The sequence below is a fragment of the Bombina bombina genome, chromosome 4, assembly GCF_027579735.1.
Source record: "Bombina bombina isolate aBomBom1 chromosome 4, aBomBom1.pri, whole genome shotgun sequence".
Lineage (NCBI taxonomy): Eukaryota > Metazoa > Chordata > Amphibia > Anura > Bombinatoridae > Bombina > Bombina bombina.
In genome coordinates, this window is record NC_069502.1 from 876,006,059 (window position 1) to 876,025,164 (window position 19,106).

The window sequence follows — 19,106 nt, forward strand, 5'->3', positions numbered from 1 at the left end:
CCGGTGGCCGTTGGGAAGGGAGGTCGATGCTCTCCGCTTCCTGTGGAACATGCTGCGGCTGGGGAGAGAGACCGGTTGTCTCCTCCCCCTGGAAGGCACACTCCGGCTGGGGAGGGAGGTCGATGCTCTCCCCTCCCTGTAGCTGGGTCTGTCGCTGGGGATCTGGGCCGCCTGCCCAGCATCCCTGTAGGGCCGGTAGAGAGACTGCGGTCCCATCTCCACCTGCCTGCTGGGGGTCCTCCCAGGACCAGTCTATGAGGCCTGCTGCCTCTGGTATCTCTGGTTGGGGAAGGAGACTGGTTGTCTCTTCCCTCTGCACAGTATACTGCCGCTGGGGAGGGAGGTCGCTGCTCTCCTCTCCCTGTGGAACATGCTGCGGCTGGGGAGAGAGACCAGGTGTCCATACCCTCAAACTCCACAGTTGGCGCTCAAAGGCTCGTGCTGCTTCGTTCTCAGTAGCCAATTCCCGGATGAGGCGACTGACTACCTCCTGCGCAGGGTCTGGACCATATCGGACTAGCCGCCTCTTTACCTCTGGAACGAAATCCGCGCCCTCATAGCGACGGATCAGGTTGAGGTGCTCTTCACAGGGTTCTGACCAGTATCTTGTCAGCTCCATGCTGCTGTAGGTAGGGACGCTGTGCAGTGGCTAGCGTTGCCCTCAATAACTTTCCTACGATACCAGTGCTGTTGTGGTGCTGCTCCTTGCGCTAGGACGCCAATCCCACCGCTGCCGCCAAATGTTACGGTTGCCTCCAGGCTGGCTGGAAGTTGGACCGTAGAAAAGGATGCTCCTAGCGCTCACCAAAGGAGCAGCAGCACCGTGGACACTATAACTGCTGCGTAGCCACCATAAGTAATGCAGACTCTATGAACCACCGCTGCTGGGCTGGTATCTCGCCGTCTGCTCTGCGCCCTGGACCTATGACCAGGCTCCAGTAGGTGAACCTCTTCCTTCTGTAGCAATCCCTGTAGCTAAGGGAGTATGAAGAGCATAGCAATCCCTGTAGTGATTATAAGCTGTATCCTACAAACATGAGTCAAAGCTTCAAGTTAGAGGGTCAACATAGGTCTGCTGTGCTGGAGCACACAGCCTGCTTTTATTCAGGTTACATGCAAACAGGACACTCTCAGGGGGAGGCATAAAATCCCCCATCACACATTTGATATTAGATAGAGAGACACTCCCTTTGACAGGCCACAACATTTACTTCAGCAGATAACATTACACACAATAAAACAATGCAGTCCACCTTATCAATACTAGTCTGATTAGACAATGGGAAAGTTGATCACTAAACCTAATTAGAGCTAATCCCAGCAGACTTGTATTTAGAATAGGTTTCTTGAAGCTGAACAAAATTTAACTCTTAATGGCACACAATGAAACTGAACCAAGTGGGAGAAAGCCAGGGACAAGTCATTTCACAGGTCTGGGGACATAGTCTTAAAGGGGCATTGTTCATCAAAGTCACAATATGTCCCCAGATGGTTCTTAAAGGGCCACACACACCCAACAAAAGTCAATATGTCCTCAGGGGCACAATCTTCCAGGGGCCATAGTCATGTGGAAGGAGGCTGGCAAATAGGCTTCTCCAAAATCCAGGGAAGCAGGGCAATTTTTCATTTAAAGGGCCAGTTACAAACAGCAGTTTGTAACATTATCTAAGGAAAGCCTATTTATATTCTGGTCATCTTCTCAGGCCTGCAATTTCTTTGGCTGATGTTGCAGCTGCATCAACTTTTTGATTGGAAAATTTAGCGCAACAAGAATTGGATTCTGATTTGTCTAGCATTGTTCGCTTGCTTCAACATACTAATCATTTTATTTGTGATGCCATTTTTTATATCATCAAAATTGATGTTAAATCTTTGTCTTTAGCTATTTTAGCTAGAAGAGTTTTGTGGCTTAAATCTTGGAATGCTGACATGACTTCTAAGTCTAGATTGCTATCTCTTTATTTCCAAGGTAATTAGTTATTTGGTTCTCAGTTGGATTCGATTATTTCAACTGTCACTGGGGGGAAGGGAGTTTTTTGCCTCAGGATAAAAGACCTAAGGGTAAATCTAAATCTTCTAACCGTTTTTTCGTTCCTTTCGACAAATTAAGGAACAGAAACCTAATCCTTCCCCCAAGGAATCTGTTTCCAGTTGGAAACTTTCTTCAAATTGGAATAAAATCCAAGCCATTTAAGAAACCAAAGCCAGCCCCCAAGTCGGCATGAAGGTGCGGCCCTCATTCCAGCTCAGCCGGTAGGGGGCAGATTAAGATTTTTCAAGGATGTTTGGACAAATTCTGTCCAAAATCCATGGATTCTGAGTATTGTCTCTCAGGGGTACCGAATAGGATTCAGAGTAAGACCTCATGTGAGAAGATATTTTCTCTCACGCATCCCAGCAAATCCAGTAAAGGCTCAGGCTTTCCCCAAGTGGGTTTCAGACCTAAAGTTTTCAGGGGTAATCATGCCGGTTCTGTTTCAGGAACAGGGTCTGTTTTTTTTTTCAAATCTATTCATTGTCCCAAAGAAAGAAAATGCATTCAGACCAGTTCTGGATCTGAAAATTTTGAATCGTTATGTAAGTGTACCAACTTTCAAAATGGTGACTATAAGGACTATTCTGCCTTTTGTCACAAGCATTATATGTCCACAATAGACTTACAAGATGCATATCTTCATATTCCGATTCATCCAGATCATTATCAGTTTCTGAGATTCTCTTTTCTAGACAAGCATTACCTATTTGTTGCTCTTCCTTTTGGCCTAGCGACAGCTCCAAGAATCTTTTCAAAGGTTCTTGTGCCCTACTCTCTGTAATCAGAGAGCGGGGTATTGCGGTGTTTCCTTATTTGGACGATATCTTGGTACTAGCTCAGTCTTTACATTCTGCAGAATCTCACACGAATCAACTAGTGTTGTTTCTTTGAAAACATGGTTGGAGGATCAATTTATCAAAAAGTTTTTTGATTCCTCAGACAAGGGTCACCTTTTTAGGTTTCCAGATAGATTCAGTGTCCATGACTTTGTCTCTATCAGACAAGAGACATTTTACATTGGTTTCAGCCTGTTGGAACCTTCAGTCTCAGTTATTCCCTTCAGTAGCTATGTGCATGGAAGTTTTAGGTCTCATGACTGCAGCATCGGATGCGATCCCCTTTTGCTCGTTTTCATATGAGACCTCTCCAGCTTTGTATGCTGAACCAATGGTGCAGGGATTATACAAGGATATCACAATTAATATCCTTAAAGGGACATTGAACACTAAATACATGCTAGATAGAATGATGCATTCAAAGAAAAGATTAGTCCATGACTAACATGTAGATGTATTTTTTAAAGTTTCATTAGTTGTTTAAAAAGTGACAAAATAAGTGTAAAGTTTTAGTGTCTATAAAACACTGGGAGCTGCCATGTTGTAACTTGTGTTACCTTCTCTGCTGTAGCCAATTAGGGACAGTTATAAATAGGTCACTAGAGTGTGCAGCCAATGGTTGTGCTGGATTTAACAGTGTTCTAACAGGAACTGATTAAATCACCATCGTATAGTTCTAGGGGCCTCTTTTGTTCGTCCAACCTTGACTGTGATCTCAACAGATGCAAGTCTTTCAGGTTGGGGAGCTGTTTTGGGATCTCTGACAGCACAAGGGGTTTGGAAATCTCAAGAGGCGAGATTTCCAATGAATATTTTAAAACTCTGTGCGATTTTCAGGGCTCTTCAGATTTGGCCTCTGTTGAAGAGAGAACCATTCATTTGTTTTCAGACAGACAACTGTGGCATTTGTCAATCATCAGGGTGGGACTCACAGTCCCCAAGCTATGAAAGAAGTATCCCGGATACTTGCTTGGGCGGAATTCAGCTCCTGTCTTATTTCTGCAGTTCATATCCCAGGTATAGACAATTGTGAAGTGGATTATCTCATCCGTCAGACTTTACATCCGGGGAGTGGTCCCTCCATTCAGATGTGTTTTCTCAGGTTGTTCAGATGTCGGGTTTTTCAGAAATAGATCTGATGGCATCTAAACAAGAAACTTCCCAGGTACCTGACCAGGTCCAGGGATCCTAAGGTGGAAGCAGTGGATAAGTTGACACTTCCTTGGTGTTATCAACCTGCTTATATTTTCCCGCCTCTAGTTCTTCTTCCAAGAGTGATCTCCAAAATCATCATGGAGCAATCGTTTGTGTTGTTGGTGGCTCCAGCATGGCCTCACAGGTTTTGGTATGCAGATCTTGTTCGGATGTCCAGTTGCCAACCTTGGCCACTTCCATTAAGGCCGGACTTTCTATCTCAAGGTCCGTTTTTCCATCAGGATCACAAATCATTAAATAGTCATAAAGGTTTCTCTGACTCAGTGATTATTACTATGTTACAGGCTCGTAAATCTGTTTCTAGAAAGATTTATTATCGAGTTTGGAAGACATATTTCATGGTGTTCTTCTCATAAATTCTCTTGGCATTCTTTCAGAATTCCTAGAATTTTACAGGTACTTCAGGATGGTTTGGATAAGGGTTTGTCTGCAAGTTCCTTGAAGGACAAATCTCTGCTCTTTCTGTTTTATTTCACAGAAAGATTGCTAAGCTTTCTAATATCCACTGTTTTGTACAGGCTTTGGTTCGTATCAAGCCTGTCATTAAATCAATCTCTCCTCCTTGGAGTCTTAATTTGGTGTTGAAGGCTTTACAGGCTCCTCCATTTGAGCCTATGGATTCTTTGGACATTAAACTACTTTCTTGGAAAGTGTTGTTCCTTTTGGCCATCTCTTCTGCTAGAAGAGTTTATGAATTATCTGCTCTTTCTTGTGAATTTCCTTTTCTGATTTTTCATCAGGATAAGGCGGTTTTGCGGACTTCATTTAAATCCTTATTTAAGGTTGTGAATTCTAACAACATTAATAGAGAAATTGTTGTCCCTTCCTTGTGTCCTAATCCTAAGAATTCTTTGGAGAGATCCTTATATTCTTTGGCTGTGGTAAGAGCTTTGAAACACAATGTTGAAGCTACTAAAGATTTCAGGAAGACTTCTAGTCTATTTGTTATCTTTTCTGGTTCTAGGAAAGGTCAGAAGGCTTCTGCCGTTTCCTTGTCATCGTGGTTAAAGCTTTTGATTCATCAAGCTTATTTGGAGTTGGGTCAAGCCCCGCCTCAGAGAATTACAGCTCATTCTACTAGATCAGTCTCCACTTTGTGGGCTTTAAAGAATGAAGCTTTAGTTGATCAGATCTGCAAAGCAGCAACTTGGTCTTCTTTGCATACATTTACTAAATTCTACCGTTTTGATGTATTTGCTTCTTCAGAAGCAGTTTTTGGTAGAAAAGTTCTTCATGCAGCTGTTTCAGTTTGATTCTTCTGCTTATGTTTTAAGTTTTTCTTTTCATTTATGAGGATAAACTTATATTTTGGATTGTGGATTAATTTTTTTCAGAGAAAAATGGCTGTTTTTATTTTATCCCTCCCTCTCTAGTGACTCTTGCGTGGAGTTCCACATCTTGGGTATTGCTATCCCATACGTCACTAGCTCATGGACTCTTGCCAATTACATGAAAGAAAACATAATTTATGTAAGAACTTACCTGATAAATTAATTTCTTTCATATTGGCAGGAGTCCATGAGGCTCACCCTTTTTATGGTGGTTATGATTTTTTTATATAAAGCACAATTATTTCCAAATTAATTTGTTGATGCTTTTTACTCCTTTCTTGATCACCCCACTACTTGGCTATTTGTTAAACTGAATTGTGGGTGTGGTGAGGGGTGTATTTATAGGCATTTTGAGGTTTGGGAAACTTTGCCCCTCCTGGTAGGATTGTATAACCCATATGTCACTAGCTCATGGACTCTTGCCAATATGAAAGAAATTAATTTATCAGGTAAGTTCTTACATAAATTATGTTTTGTCTATGTTAAAGGGACATGGAACCAACATTTTTTTTTCTTATTTTTCATTATTCAAATACAGCATGTGATTTTAAACAACACTCCAATTTACTTATTTTATCCAATTTGCTTCATTCTTTTTTGAAGGAGCAGCTATGCACTACTGGGAGCATTCTGAAGACCTCTTGCGAACCACAGAAAAGAGGCATTTTTGTGCAGCCACCAATCAGCATCTAGCTCCCAGTAATGCATACCTTTATATGATTTTCAACAATGGATATCAAGAGATTGAAGAAATTTAGATAACAGAAGCAAATTGGAAAGTTGTCTGAATCACAAGACATTTTTTTGGGCTTCATGCCCCTTTAAAACCCTTTGCAGCCTTTTTTTCTAACACCTGAGATCTCATATTGTTGAGCCTTTATAGCTTTTGTGTGCAATATTTTTTTTTAAATAAATTTTATTAGACAGTGTAATTTTAAATGTAAGTGTACTTTGTAATGCATTTTTTATATGTTTTGTGCAACTTTTATGTTTTGCGAAACAGTTAACCAGAGCTCTGAAGATGCGATAATCATTCTAGTGTAAATCATGACTGTGCTCTAGCGATCGCATTTACTTTCAACTTGTATCACCAGCAGTAAGCCTAATGAGTGCAAACACCTGCGATAAACCCCTTATCGCTTGGGCACAAACATTTGTGCTCCATTCGCAATCTGACCCTTATTCAGCAACTTAAAGAAAAATTCAAAACTACAAAAAACAAAGTAAGAATTCTTAGCATACTTCCTAAAAGTTGTAGTTTATCAAAAATACAGACTATATGTAAGGTTAGTCAGTACATGGTTAACATAAAAACTAAAAAAGTGTGTTTGGTTTTACCATTTACTGCAAGCAAGTGTGTCAGCAACATTTTAGATGGGACTACCATTAAATTAGTAATGGCGTTTCATGAAAAAAAGATGGGTGGGTCATTACATAGGAAATCAACGTTTTATTTTTTTTAAATCTAACTTTTGTAAAACGTAAATATTTTTAAATTTGTCCCATATTGACATTTTTGGCTCTGAAAATTTTCGGGGGTTTTCCAAGTAACTACTAGCCAACTTTCACTGAATTTTGAAAGCCTAACCCTGTAGAAAATTGAGGTTTGTTTAGTCATATTTACACAGGCAGTAAGTTACATAGGGGCCGATTTAACAAGGGCCGAATGGCCCCTGATCCCCCGTTTCCGTGCAAGCCTTCAGGCTCACCGGAAACAGCAGTTATAAAGCAGCTGTCTTAAGACCACTGCTCCTTAACTAGTCCTCCGCCTCTGAGGCGGTGGACAGCAATCAACCTGATCGGGTTGATTGACACCCCCTGCTAGCGGCCGATTGGCCACGAACAGGGCCCGCCCCTCCTGGATTTAGGTCATTTTTGGCCATATCAAAAAAAAAAATTTTTTTGCTGCTGCATTTTAAAATTTTATTTTCCCCAGCCAGGGCTTGTAAAAATCAGGTAGGTTGAATTAGCACATGTGTACACACACAGCATACATGTGAGCAGTAACGCCACCGCAAGGCTTCAACCATTATTACCAGCCATTCTCACACCTTTCATATCACCTTTTACACATGATACACTCATACACACAATCGCTCAATGAAATAAAAAATAAAGGACATTGTTAAGATGCATTAGTAAACCAATAAGGTTACGTTACGATAAAGTAAAACTTCAAAATCAAACTGTAATTAACAGATTACTAATAAATAAAAATACATAAATATTAAATAATCCCTCTTCTTCTAATTAACATTAAGATAAACTTCAAGTGAACAATAATGCAAATAAAGTGCTCCAAAAAAGCTTTTAACAGAATAACTGTGCTAGCGGTAGTCTTAAAACAAAACAAACATTAATATAAAATTTAAATGAACAATAAAACAAATAAAGTGCACTTAATACTTTTAAAAATACACTGTATGAAGAATTGCATTCACTCTTCAGATATAAAAATAAATAATAAACAGAATAGTCTGAGCTAGATGTAGCCTTTCAATGAAAATGATCTTAACTTAGCCTTAGAACAAAACTGGCTTTCTTCTGGTTTTTAGCTTTGAAAACTGGTCAATAAGGTCATCATACTTCAAATGATCAACAATGTCTGTTTCAATAGCGAACAGAGCTAATGCATTCAGTCTCTCCTCTTCTATAGTTAAACGCAAGTATGTTTTTATACGTTTTAATGCAGAGAAAGAACGCTCAGCAGAACAGTTTGTTGCTGGAGTGCACAAAAACATTCTTATTGCAATATCAACATTATGGTAAAGTTGGTAATGACCAGATTTACACAGCCTTTGGTACAGCTGTAGCACTGAATGAGATGTTTTTTCTAAGCTCATGTAACATGCTCAAAATTGGAGATATTCATCCACAAATGTATCTTCCAGGTCTTTGTTAAAGTGTTGTCTTAGTTTCTCTGCATGTTCCACTAAAACAGAAGGCTCCAGTTCTGAAATTTTGGGTATAAAGTCAAACAGACCATAAAAATCACTGTAAGCTGATTTCCTTCTGCTGAGCTCAGCTATCAGACTGTCACAGATGACATAAAAGGTGTTGATTTTAAAATCTCTTTGACCATTGTATTCTTCGCTTGATCTGGCACTTAAAGGTGGATGTCGTCTCCTCTTTGTGTTAAATTCATAATCCTTTGAAATAGATTTTGTCAGTTCTGAGGCTTCATAAGTGCTGAATAGTTCTCTGCAATCTTTGACAAACTGTATGAGTGATCCATACAGTTCGATCACAGTACCGATGTCAATATCAACACTTTGGATGGTCTTGCTAACTGCATTGAATCTTTCGAGGAAAGATTCCCACACAGTGGCCATGATTGCAGTCTCCAAGCGTTCCATTTGTTTAAGATAACCTTCAGCTTCTGTGCGTGTATTGTCTTTTTCTTCATCATCTTCTGCAATGCTCTTTAGTGCATCAATAACTTGTGGTCAATTGCGATTTAAGCTTTTACACGCATCCTGACGAGATGACCAACATGTTGCACAAACTCTCTTTAATGACAGTGTGCTAGAAGATGATGATAGATGTTTCTGTAAAAGGGCCCATCTTCCTGTTGATATAGTGAAAAACGTATGCAGCTGCTGAAGATGATTGAAGAAAGACCTAGCTTCCCTGCAGCATGATGCTGCACAGGTTCCTACCAAGTTCAATGAGTGAGCAGAACATGGTATATAGACTGCAAGTGGGTTGAGTTCTTTAATTCTAGTTTGCAAACCACTGTAATGACCTGACATATTCCTTGCGTTATCATATGATTGATCATGACAATCAGCAATTTCCAGGTCATATAATTTAAGTGTGTTAACTACAGCTTCAGCAAGTTGCTTTGACTTATGACCAGGTTTTGGAATACATTTTAGGAAGCGTTCTGTTGGGTGACCATCTTCTTTTACATATCTTAAAATAAATGACAGCTGATCAATATGAGCTATATCAGGTGTAGAATCAACACTGATGGAAAAATATTTTGACATCTTTACTTCCTTGATGATCTCTTCCAAAACAGTCTCTGCCACCAGCTGAATAAACTCCTCACAAGTAGTAAAAGAAAGATAAAACGTGCTCCCTTTCCCTGCATTGCCATATTTCTTTATGTGTTCATGAAGAAATTGATCATATTCTGCAACCAGTTCCAGCTCTCAAAGTTTCCATTGTGTTTTGAGCCATATTTGTCATCGTGGCCTCTGAATGGAAGTGCCAAGTGACTTAACAACCGAAACAACTCTTCTCAACACATTTTTCCAATACAAGATTTCCTCAGACATTTGCTTTACAAGATATTCATCAATCCTTGCTAAGGTATTTCCTCTGTCGTTTAATTTTGACAGGCAGGCTCTATGCTCAGGTGAGTTCTCATGTTCATTCAGTCGAGCAATGGCATTCTTCCAGTCATTAAATCCATCATTTGCTATCTGTGACTTTCCACCAAATTAACTACAAGGAGCACAAAAGACATTGGCCTCTAGTTATCAAGCCATCAACCTCAAATACGCTGGAATTCCGCAGCGAGGCTGATTCGCCATAGTTATCAAGCCCTACAGACCGGCAAAAGTAGAATTTAGTGACGTAAGCTACGATCCGCCGGACTCAGTCCGACACAGATCGATTCTTACGTCACTCCAGATGTGCCGAACACAAGTTTGGCACAATCGGACTACTTTTGGAAGTTATCAAAGAAAGACCAGGTACGCTCGGCACTTTTCCGGCCCAGCGTACCTGGTTTTCTATCTGCCGCCCTGGAGGTGGCGGATCCCATAGGAATCAATGGGAGTCTGACCATAGCGAAAGCTCATGTTCGCTGCTGCCCGATATCCCATTGATTCCTATGGGAGATGTCTGCACCTAACACCCTAACATGTACCCCGAGTCTAAACACCCCTAATTTGCCCCCCTACACGGCTGCCACCTACATTAAACATATTAACCCCTAAACCGCCGCTCCCGGATCCCGCCACAACTATAATAAACATGTTAACTCCTAAACCGCCGCTCCCGGACTCCGCTGCCACCTACATTATACCTATTAACCCCTAATCTACCGCCCCCTATACCGCTGCCACCTACATAAACTTATTAACACCTATCCTGCGGATCAAGGACCCAACCGCAACTAAATAAATTGTTTAACCCCTAAACCGCCGCCCCCTATACCGCTGCCACCTACATAAAATTATTAACCCCTATCCTGCGGATCAAGGACCCCACCGCAACTAAATAAATTGTTTAACCCCTAAACCGCCGCTCCCGGACTCCGCTTCCACCTACATTATACCTATTAACCCCTAATCTACCGCCCCCTATACCGCTGCCACCTACATAAACTTATTAACCCCTATCCTGCGGATCAAGGACCCCACCGCAACTAAATAAATTGTTTAACCCCTAAACCGCCGCTCCCGGACCCCGCCGCCACCTATATTAAAATTATTAACCCCTAAACCTAAGTCTAACACTAACCCTAACCCCCCCTAACTTAAATATTATTTTAATAAATCTAAATAATATTACTTGTATTAACTAAATTATTCCTATTTAAAACTAAATACTTACCTGTAAAATAAACCCTAAGGCCTAGATTTGGAGTTTGGCGGTAGCCGTGAAAACCAGCGTTAGAGGCTCCTAACGCTGGTTTTAGGCTACCGCCGGTATTTGGAGTCAGTCAGGAAAGGGTCTAACGCTCACTTTTCAGCCGCGACTTTTCCATACCGCAGATCCCCTTACGTCAATTGCGTATCCTATCTTTTCAATGGGATCTTTCTAACTCCGGTATTTAGAGTCGTGTCTGAAGTGAGCGTTAGAATTCTAACGACAAAACTCCAGCCGCAGAAAAAAGTAATTAAGAGCTTTCTGGGCTAACGCCGGTTCATAAAGCTCTTAACTACTGTGCTCTAAAGTACACTAACACCCATAAACTACCTATGTACCCCTAAACCGAGGTCCCCCCACATCGCCGCCACTCGATTAAATTTTAACCCCTAATCTGCCGACCGCCAGCTACGTTATACTTATGTACCCCTAATCTGCTGCCCCTAACACCGCCAACCCCTATATTATATTTATTAACCCCTAACCTGCCCCCCACAACGTCACCGCCAGCTACCTACAATAATTAACCCCTAATCTGCCGACCGCCACCTACGTTATACTTATGTACCCCTAATCTGCTGCCCCTAACACCGCCGACCCCTATATTATATTTATTAACCCCTAATCTGCCCCCCTCAACGTCGCCTCCACCTGCCTACACTTATTAACCCCTAATCTGCCGAGCGGATCTCACTGCTACTATAATAAAGTTATTAACCCCTAATCCGCCTCACTCCCGCCTCAATAACCCTATAATAAATAGTATTAACCCCTAATCTGCCCTCCCTAACATCGCCGACACCTAACTTCAATTATTAACCCCTAATCTGCCGACCGAATCTCGCCGCTATTCTAATAAATGGATTAACCCCTAAAGCTAAGTCTAACCCTAACACTAACACCCCCCTAAGTTAAATATAATTTAAATCTAACGAAATAAATTAACTCTTATTAAATAAATTATTCCTATTTAAAGCTAAATACTTACCTGTAAAATAAATCCTAATATAGCTACAATATAAATTATAATTATATTATAGCTATTTTAGGATTAATATTTATTTTACAGGAAACTTTGTATTTATTTTAACCAGGTACAATAGCTATTAAATAGTTAAGAACTATTTAATAGCTAAAATAGTTAAAATAATTACAAAATTACATGTAAAATAAATCCTAACCTAAGTTACAATTAAACCTAACACTACACTATCAATAAATTAATTAAATAAAATACCTACAATTACCTACAATTAAACCTAACACTACACTATCAATAAATTAATTAAATACAATATCTACAAATAAATACAATGAAATAAACTAACTAAAGTACAAAAAATAAAAAAGAACTAAGTTACAAAAAATAAAAAAATATTTACAAACATCAGAAAAATATTACAACAATTTTGAACTAATTACACCTACTCTAAGCCCCCTAATAAAATAACAAAGACCCCCAAATTAAAAAAATGCCCTACCCTATTCTAAATTACTAAAGTTCAAAGTTCTTTTACCTTACCAGCCCTGAACAGGGCCCTTTGCGGGGCATGCCCCAAAGAATTCAGCTGTTTTGCCTGTAAAAAAACACGTACAATACCCCCCCAACATTACAACCCACCACCCACATACCCCTAATCTAACCCAAACCCCCCTTAAATAAACCTAACACTAAGCCCCTGAAGATCTTCCTACCTTGTCTTCACCATGCCAGGTATCACCGATCGTTCCAGGCTCCGAAATCTTCATCTAAGCCCAAGCGGGGGCTAGACATCCATCATCCGACGGCTGAAGAAGTCCAGAAGAGGCTCCAAAGTCTTTATCCTATCCGGGAAGAAGAGTAGATCCGGACCGGCAACCATCTTCTTCCAAGCGGCAACTTCTATCTTCATCCGATGAGGACCGGCTCCATCTTGAAGACCTCCACCGCGGACCCATTTTCTTCCGACGAAGATCGGAACAGCCAGTAGAATGTGAGCTCAATCTGATTGGCTGATCGGATCAGCCAATCGGATTGAACTTGATTCTGATTGGCTGATTCCATCAGCCAATCAGAATTTTCCTACCTTAATTCCGATTGGCTGATAGAATCCTATCAGCCAATCGGAATTCGAGGGACGCCATCTTGGATGACGTCCCTTAAAGGAACCGTCATTCTTCAGTTGGACGTCGCCGGAAGAAGATGGGTCCGCGCTGGAGGTCTTCACGATGGAGCCGGTCCTCATCGGATGAAGATAGAAGATGCCACTTGGAAGAAGATGGTTGCCGGTCTGGATCTACTCTTCTTCCCGGATAGGATGAAGACTTCTGGACTTCTTCAGCCGTCGGATGATGGATGTCTAGCCCCCGCTTGGGCTTGGATGAAGATTTTGGAGCCAGGACGGATCTGTGTACCCAGTGAGGTGAAGATAAGGTAGGAACATCTTCAGGGGCTTAGTGTTAGGTTTATTTAAGGGGGGTTTGGGTTAGATTAGGGGTATGTGGGTGGTGGGTTGTAATGTTGGGTGGGGGTATTGTATGTGTTTTTTTTACAGGCAAAAGAGCTGAATTCTTTGGGGCATGCCCCGCAAAGGGCCCTGTTCAGGGCTGGTAAGGTAAAAGAGCTTTGAACTTTTGTAATTTAGAAAAGGGTAGGGCATTTTTTTATTTTGGGGGGCTTTGTTATTTTATTAGGGGGCTTAGAGTAGGTGTAATTAGTTTAAAATTGTTGTAATATTTTTCTAATGTTTGTAAATATTTTTTTATTTTTTGTAACTTAGTTCTTTTTTATTTTTTGTACTTTAGTTTATTTAATTGTATTTATTTGTAGATATTGTATTTAATTCATTTATTGATAGTGTAGTGTTAGGTTTAATTGTAGATAATTGTAGGTATTGTATTTAATTAATTTATTGATAGTCTAGTGTTAGGTTTAATTGTAACTTAGGTTAGGATTTATTTTACAGGTAATTTTGTAATTATTTTAACTATTTTAGCTATTAAATAGTTCTTAACTATTTAATAGCTATTGTACCTGGTTAAAATAAATACAAAGTTACCTGTAAAATAAATATAAATCCTAAAATAGCTATAATATAAATATAATTTATATTGTAGCTATATTAGGATTGATTTTACAGGTAAGTATTTAGCTTTAAATAGGAATAATTTATTTAATAAGAGTTAATTAATTTCGTTAGATTTAAATTATATTTAACTTAGGGGGGGTGTTAGTGTTAGGGTTAGACTTAGCTTTAGGGGTTAATACATTTATTAGAATAGCGGTGAGCTCCAGTCAGCAGATTAGGGGTTAATGTTTGAAGTTAGGTGTCGGCGATGTTAGGGAGGGCAGATTAGGGGTTAATACTATTTATTATAGGGTTAGTGAGGCGGATTAGGGGTTAATAACTTTATTATAATAGCGGTGCAGTCCGCTCGGCAGATTAGGGGTTAATAAGTGTAGTCAGGTGGAGGCGACATTGTGGGGGGCAGATTAGGGGTTAATAAATATAATATAGGGGTCGGCGGTGTTAGGGGCAGCAGATTAGGGGTACATAGGCATAATGTAAGTAGCGGCGGTTTACGGAGCGGCAGATTAGGGGTTAAAAAAAATATGCAGGGGTCAGCGATAGCGGGGGCGGCAGATTAGGGGTTAATAAGTGTAAGGTTAGGGGTGTTTAGACTCGGGGTACATGTTAGAGTGTTAGGTGCAGACGTAGAAAGTGTTTCCCCATAGCAAACAATGGGGCTGCGTTAGGAGCTGAACGCAGCTTTTTTGCAGGTGTTAGGTTTTTTTTCAGCTCAAACAGCCCCATTGTTTTCTATGGGGGAATCGTGCACGAGCACGTTTTTGAAGCTGGCCGCGTCCATAAGCAACTCTGGTATCGAGAGTTGAAGTTGCGTTAAATATGCTCTACGCTCCTTTTTTGGAGCCTAACGCAGCCATTCTGTGGACTCTCAATACCAGAGTTATTTTAAAGGTGCGGCCAGAAAAAAGCCAGCGTTAGCTACGCGGGTCGTTACCGACAAAACTCTAAATCTAGCCGTAAGATAGCTACAATATAATTAATAATTATATTGTAGCTATTTTAGGATTTATTTTTATTTTACAGGCAACTTTGTATTTATTTTAACTAGGTACAATAGTTATTAAATAGTTATTAACTATTTAATAACTACCTAGCTAAAATAAATACAAAATTACCTGTAAAATAAAACCTAACCTAAGTTACAATTAAACCTAACACTACACTATCATTAAATTAATTAAATAAATTAACTACAATTACTTACAATTAAATAAACTAAACTATAGTACAAAAACAAACAAACACTAAATTACAGAAAATAAAAAAATTACAAGAAGTTTAAACTAATTACACCTAATCTAACCCCCCTAATAAAATAAAAAAAATAATAAGTCCCTACCCTATCCTAAATGACAAAATAATCAGCTCTTTTACCAGCCCTTAAAAGGGCTTTTTGCGGGGCATTGCCCCAAAGTAATCAGCTCTTTTACCTGTAAAAAAAATACAACCCCCCCAACATTAAAACCCACCACCCACATACCCCTACTCTAACCCACCCAAACCCCCCTTTAAAAAACCTAACACTAACCCCCTGAAGATCTCCCTACCTTGAGCTGTCTTCACCCAACCGGGCCGAAATCTTCATCCAAGCGGGGCAGAAGAGGTCCTCCATCCGGTAGAGGTCTTCATCCAAGTGGCACAGAAGAGATCCTCCATCCGGGCGAAGTCTTCATCCAGGCGACGTCTTCTATCTTCATCCATCCTGAGCGGAGCCATCTTCCAAGGAGCCGACGTGGAGCCATCCTCTTTAACCGACGACTTCCCGACGAATGACGGTTCCTTTAAATGACGTCATCCAAGATGGCGTCCCTCGAATTCCGATTGACTGATAGGATTCTATCAGCCAATCGGAATTAAGGTAGGAAAAATCTGATTGGCTGATTCAATCAGCCAATCAGATTGAAGTTCAATCCGATTGGCTGATCCAATCAGCCAATCGGATTGAGCTCGCATTCTATTGGCTGATCGGAAGAGGATGGCTCGCGTCGGCTCCTTGGAAGATGGCTCCGCTCCACTCCGGATGGATGAAGATAGAAGACGCCGCCTGGATGAAGACTTCGCCCGGATGGAGGACCTCTTCTGCGCCACTTGGATGAAGACTTCTACCGGATGGAGGACCTCTTCTGCCGCGCTTGGATGAAGATTTCGGCCCGGTTGGGTGAAGACGGCTCAAGGTAGGGAGATCTTCAGGGGGTTAGTGTTTTTTTAAGGGGGGTTTGGGTGGGTTAGAGTAGGGGTATGTGGGTGGTGGGTTTTAATGTTGGGGGGTTGTTGTTTTTTTACAGTTAAAAGAGCTGATTACTTTGGGGCAATGCCCCGCAAAAAGCCCTTTTAAGCGCTGGTAAAAGAGCTGATTACTTTGTAATTTAGGATAGGGTAGGGACTTTTATTATTATTTTTTTATTATTATTTTATTAGGGGGCTTAGATTATGTGTAATTAGTTTAAACTTCTTGTAATTTTTTTTATTTTCTGTAATTTAGTGTTTGTTTTTTGTACTATAGTTTAGTTTATGTAATTGTATTTAATTGTAAGTAATTGTAGTTAATTGTAGTTAATTTATTTAATTAATTTAATGATAGTGTAGTGTTAGGTTTAATTGTAACTTAGGTTAGGATTTATTTTACAGGTAATTTTGTATTTATTTTATCTAGGTAGTTATTAAATAGTTAATAACTATTTAATAATTATTGTACCTAGTTAAAATAAATACAAAGTTGCCTGTAAAATAAAAAGGTTACAAGAAGTGGATAAACTACTGCTCTCCAGATTACCTGCAGAAATATCTTCATCATCCTTAGGTCCAACACGGACAGACACAATAGACTTATTGAAAAAAGTGTCAATTTTAGAAGATGTTTCTACATCACGCTCAGCTTGCTCCTTCCTTTGCTTTGCTTGTAATCTGTATCCGGCACCACTTTTCCTTTTCCTGCCATCACTCATGTTTAAACACTGTAAGCAAAAAGAAGATCAAATGTCCAAACTTCCCTTGATGAAGAGGATAAGATCATAAAATGTAAAGGTCCTTAAGCCTGCATGCATCTCATACCTGTTCCTTACGGTATTATGCCGCTCCTCCAAAGACCGCCTGTCCCCACAATCAGCAATTGCTCCTGCTCTGCTTCCCTAATACCAACAGCAGCTGCTCCCTAACATACAAAGTAAACAGGTATGATTAAGTTATTGAGGGCTCTCATCAAACAAGTAGTACATCATTTATCAGAACAACTTTAGAATTACATATAAAAAATGATTTTAGGATTAATTATGCATAATGAAACAACTTAGCAATATATTGCTATTTTCCATTTTCCGGCAAATTAGCTTTTAAATAGAGAAATTTCTACTTCTCAGACATTGAAATGCACCTGCTGACTTCTAAAGTTTAAACACAATGCTACATAGCTGTCCCTAATTGGCTTTAAAAGGGATGTTAACCCCTTAATGACCACAGCACCTTTCCATTTTCTGTCCGTTTGGGACCAAGGCTATTTTGACATTTTTGCGGTGTTTGTGTTTAGCTGTAATTTTTCCTCTTACTCATTTACTGTACCCACACATATTATATACCGTTTTTCTCGCCATTAAATGGACTTTCTAAAGCTACCATTATTTTCATCATATCTTTTATATATTTACTATAAAAATATTATAAAATATGAGGAAAAATGGAAAAAAACTTTTGACCCCGAAAATCTGTTACATATCTACAACCGCCAAAAACACCCATGCTAAATAGTTTCTAAATATTTTCCTGAGTTTAGAAATACCCAATGTTTACATGTTCTTTGCTTTTTTTGCAAGTTATAGGGCAATAAGTACAAGTAGCACTTTGCTATTTCCAAACCACTTTTTTTTTGTCAAAATTAGCACTAGTTACATTAGAACACTGATATATTTCAGGAATCCCTGATTAACCCTTGACATGTATATATTTTTTTTTAGTAGACATCCCAAAGTATTGATCTAGGCCAATTTTGGTATATTTCATGCCACCATTTCACCGCCAAATGCGCTCAAATACAAAAAATCGTTCACTTTTTCACAAACTTTAGGTTTCTCACTGAAATTATTTACAAACATCTTGTGCAATTATGGCATAAATGGTTGTAAATTTTTCTCCGAGATCCCCTTTGTTCAGAAATAGCAGACATATATGGCTTTGGCGTTGCTTTTTGGTAATTAGAAGGCTGCTAAATGCCACTGTGCACCACACGTGTATTATGCCCAGCAGTGAAGGGGTTAATTAGGGAGCTTTTTGGGGTAATTTTAGCTTTAGTGTAGTGTAGTAGACAACCCCAAGTATTGATCTAGGCCCATTTTGGTATATTTCATGCCACCATTTCACCGCCAAATGCGATCAAATAAAAAAAAATGTTCCCTTTTTCACAAACTTTAGGTTTCTCACTGAAATTATTTACAAACAGCTTGTGCAATTATGGCACAAATGGTTGTAAATGCTTCTCTGGGATCCCCTTTGTTCAGAAATAGCAGACATATATGGCTTTGGCGTTGCTTTTTGGTACTTAGAAGGCCGCTAAATGCCACTGCGCATCACACGTGTATTATGGCTAGCAGTGAAGGGGTTAATTAGGTAGCTTGTAGGGAGCTTGCAGGGTTAATTTTAGCTTTAGTGTAGAGCTCAGCCTCCCACCTGAAACATCAGACCCCATGATCCCTCCCAAACAGCTCTCTTCCCTCCCCCACCCCACAATTGTCCCCGCCATCTTAAAGGGACACTGTACCCAGAAAATTTCTTTTGTAATTCAGAAAGAGCATGCAATTTTAAGCAACTTTCTAATTTACTCCTATTATCAATTTTTCTTCGTTCTCTTGCTATCATTATTTGAAAAAGAAGGCATCTAAGCTTTTTTTTTTGGTTTCAGTACTCTGGACAGAACTTTTTTATTGGTGGATGAAATTATCCACCAATCAGAAAGGACAACCCAGGTTGTTCACCAAAAATGGGCCGGCATCTAAACTTACATTCTTGCATTTCAAATAAAGATACCAAG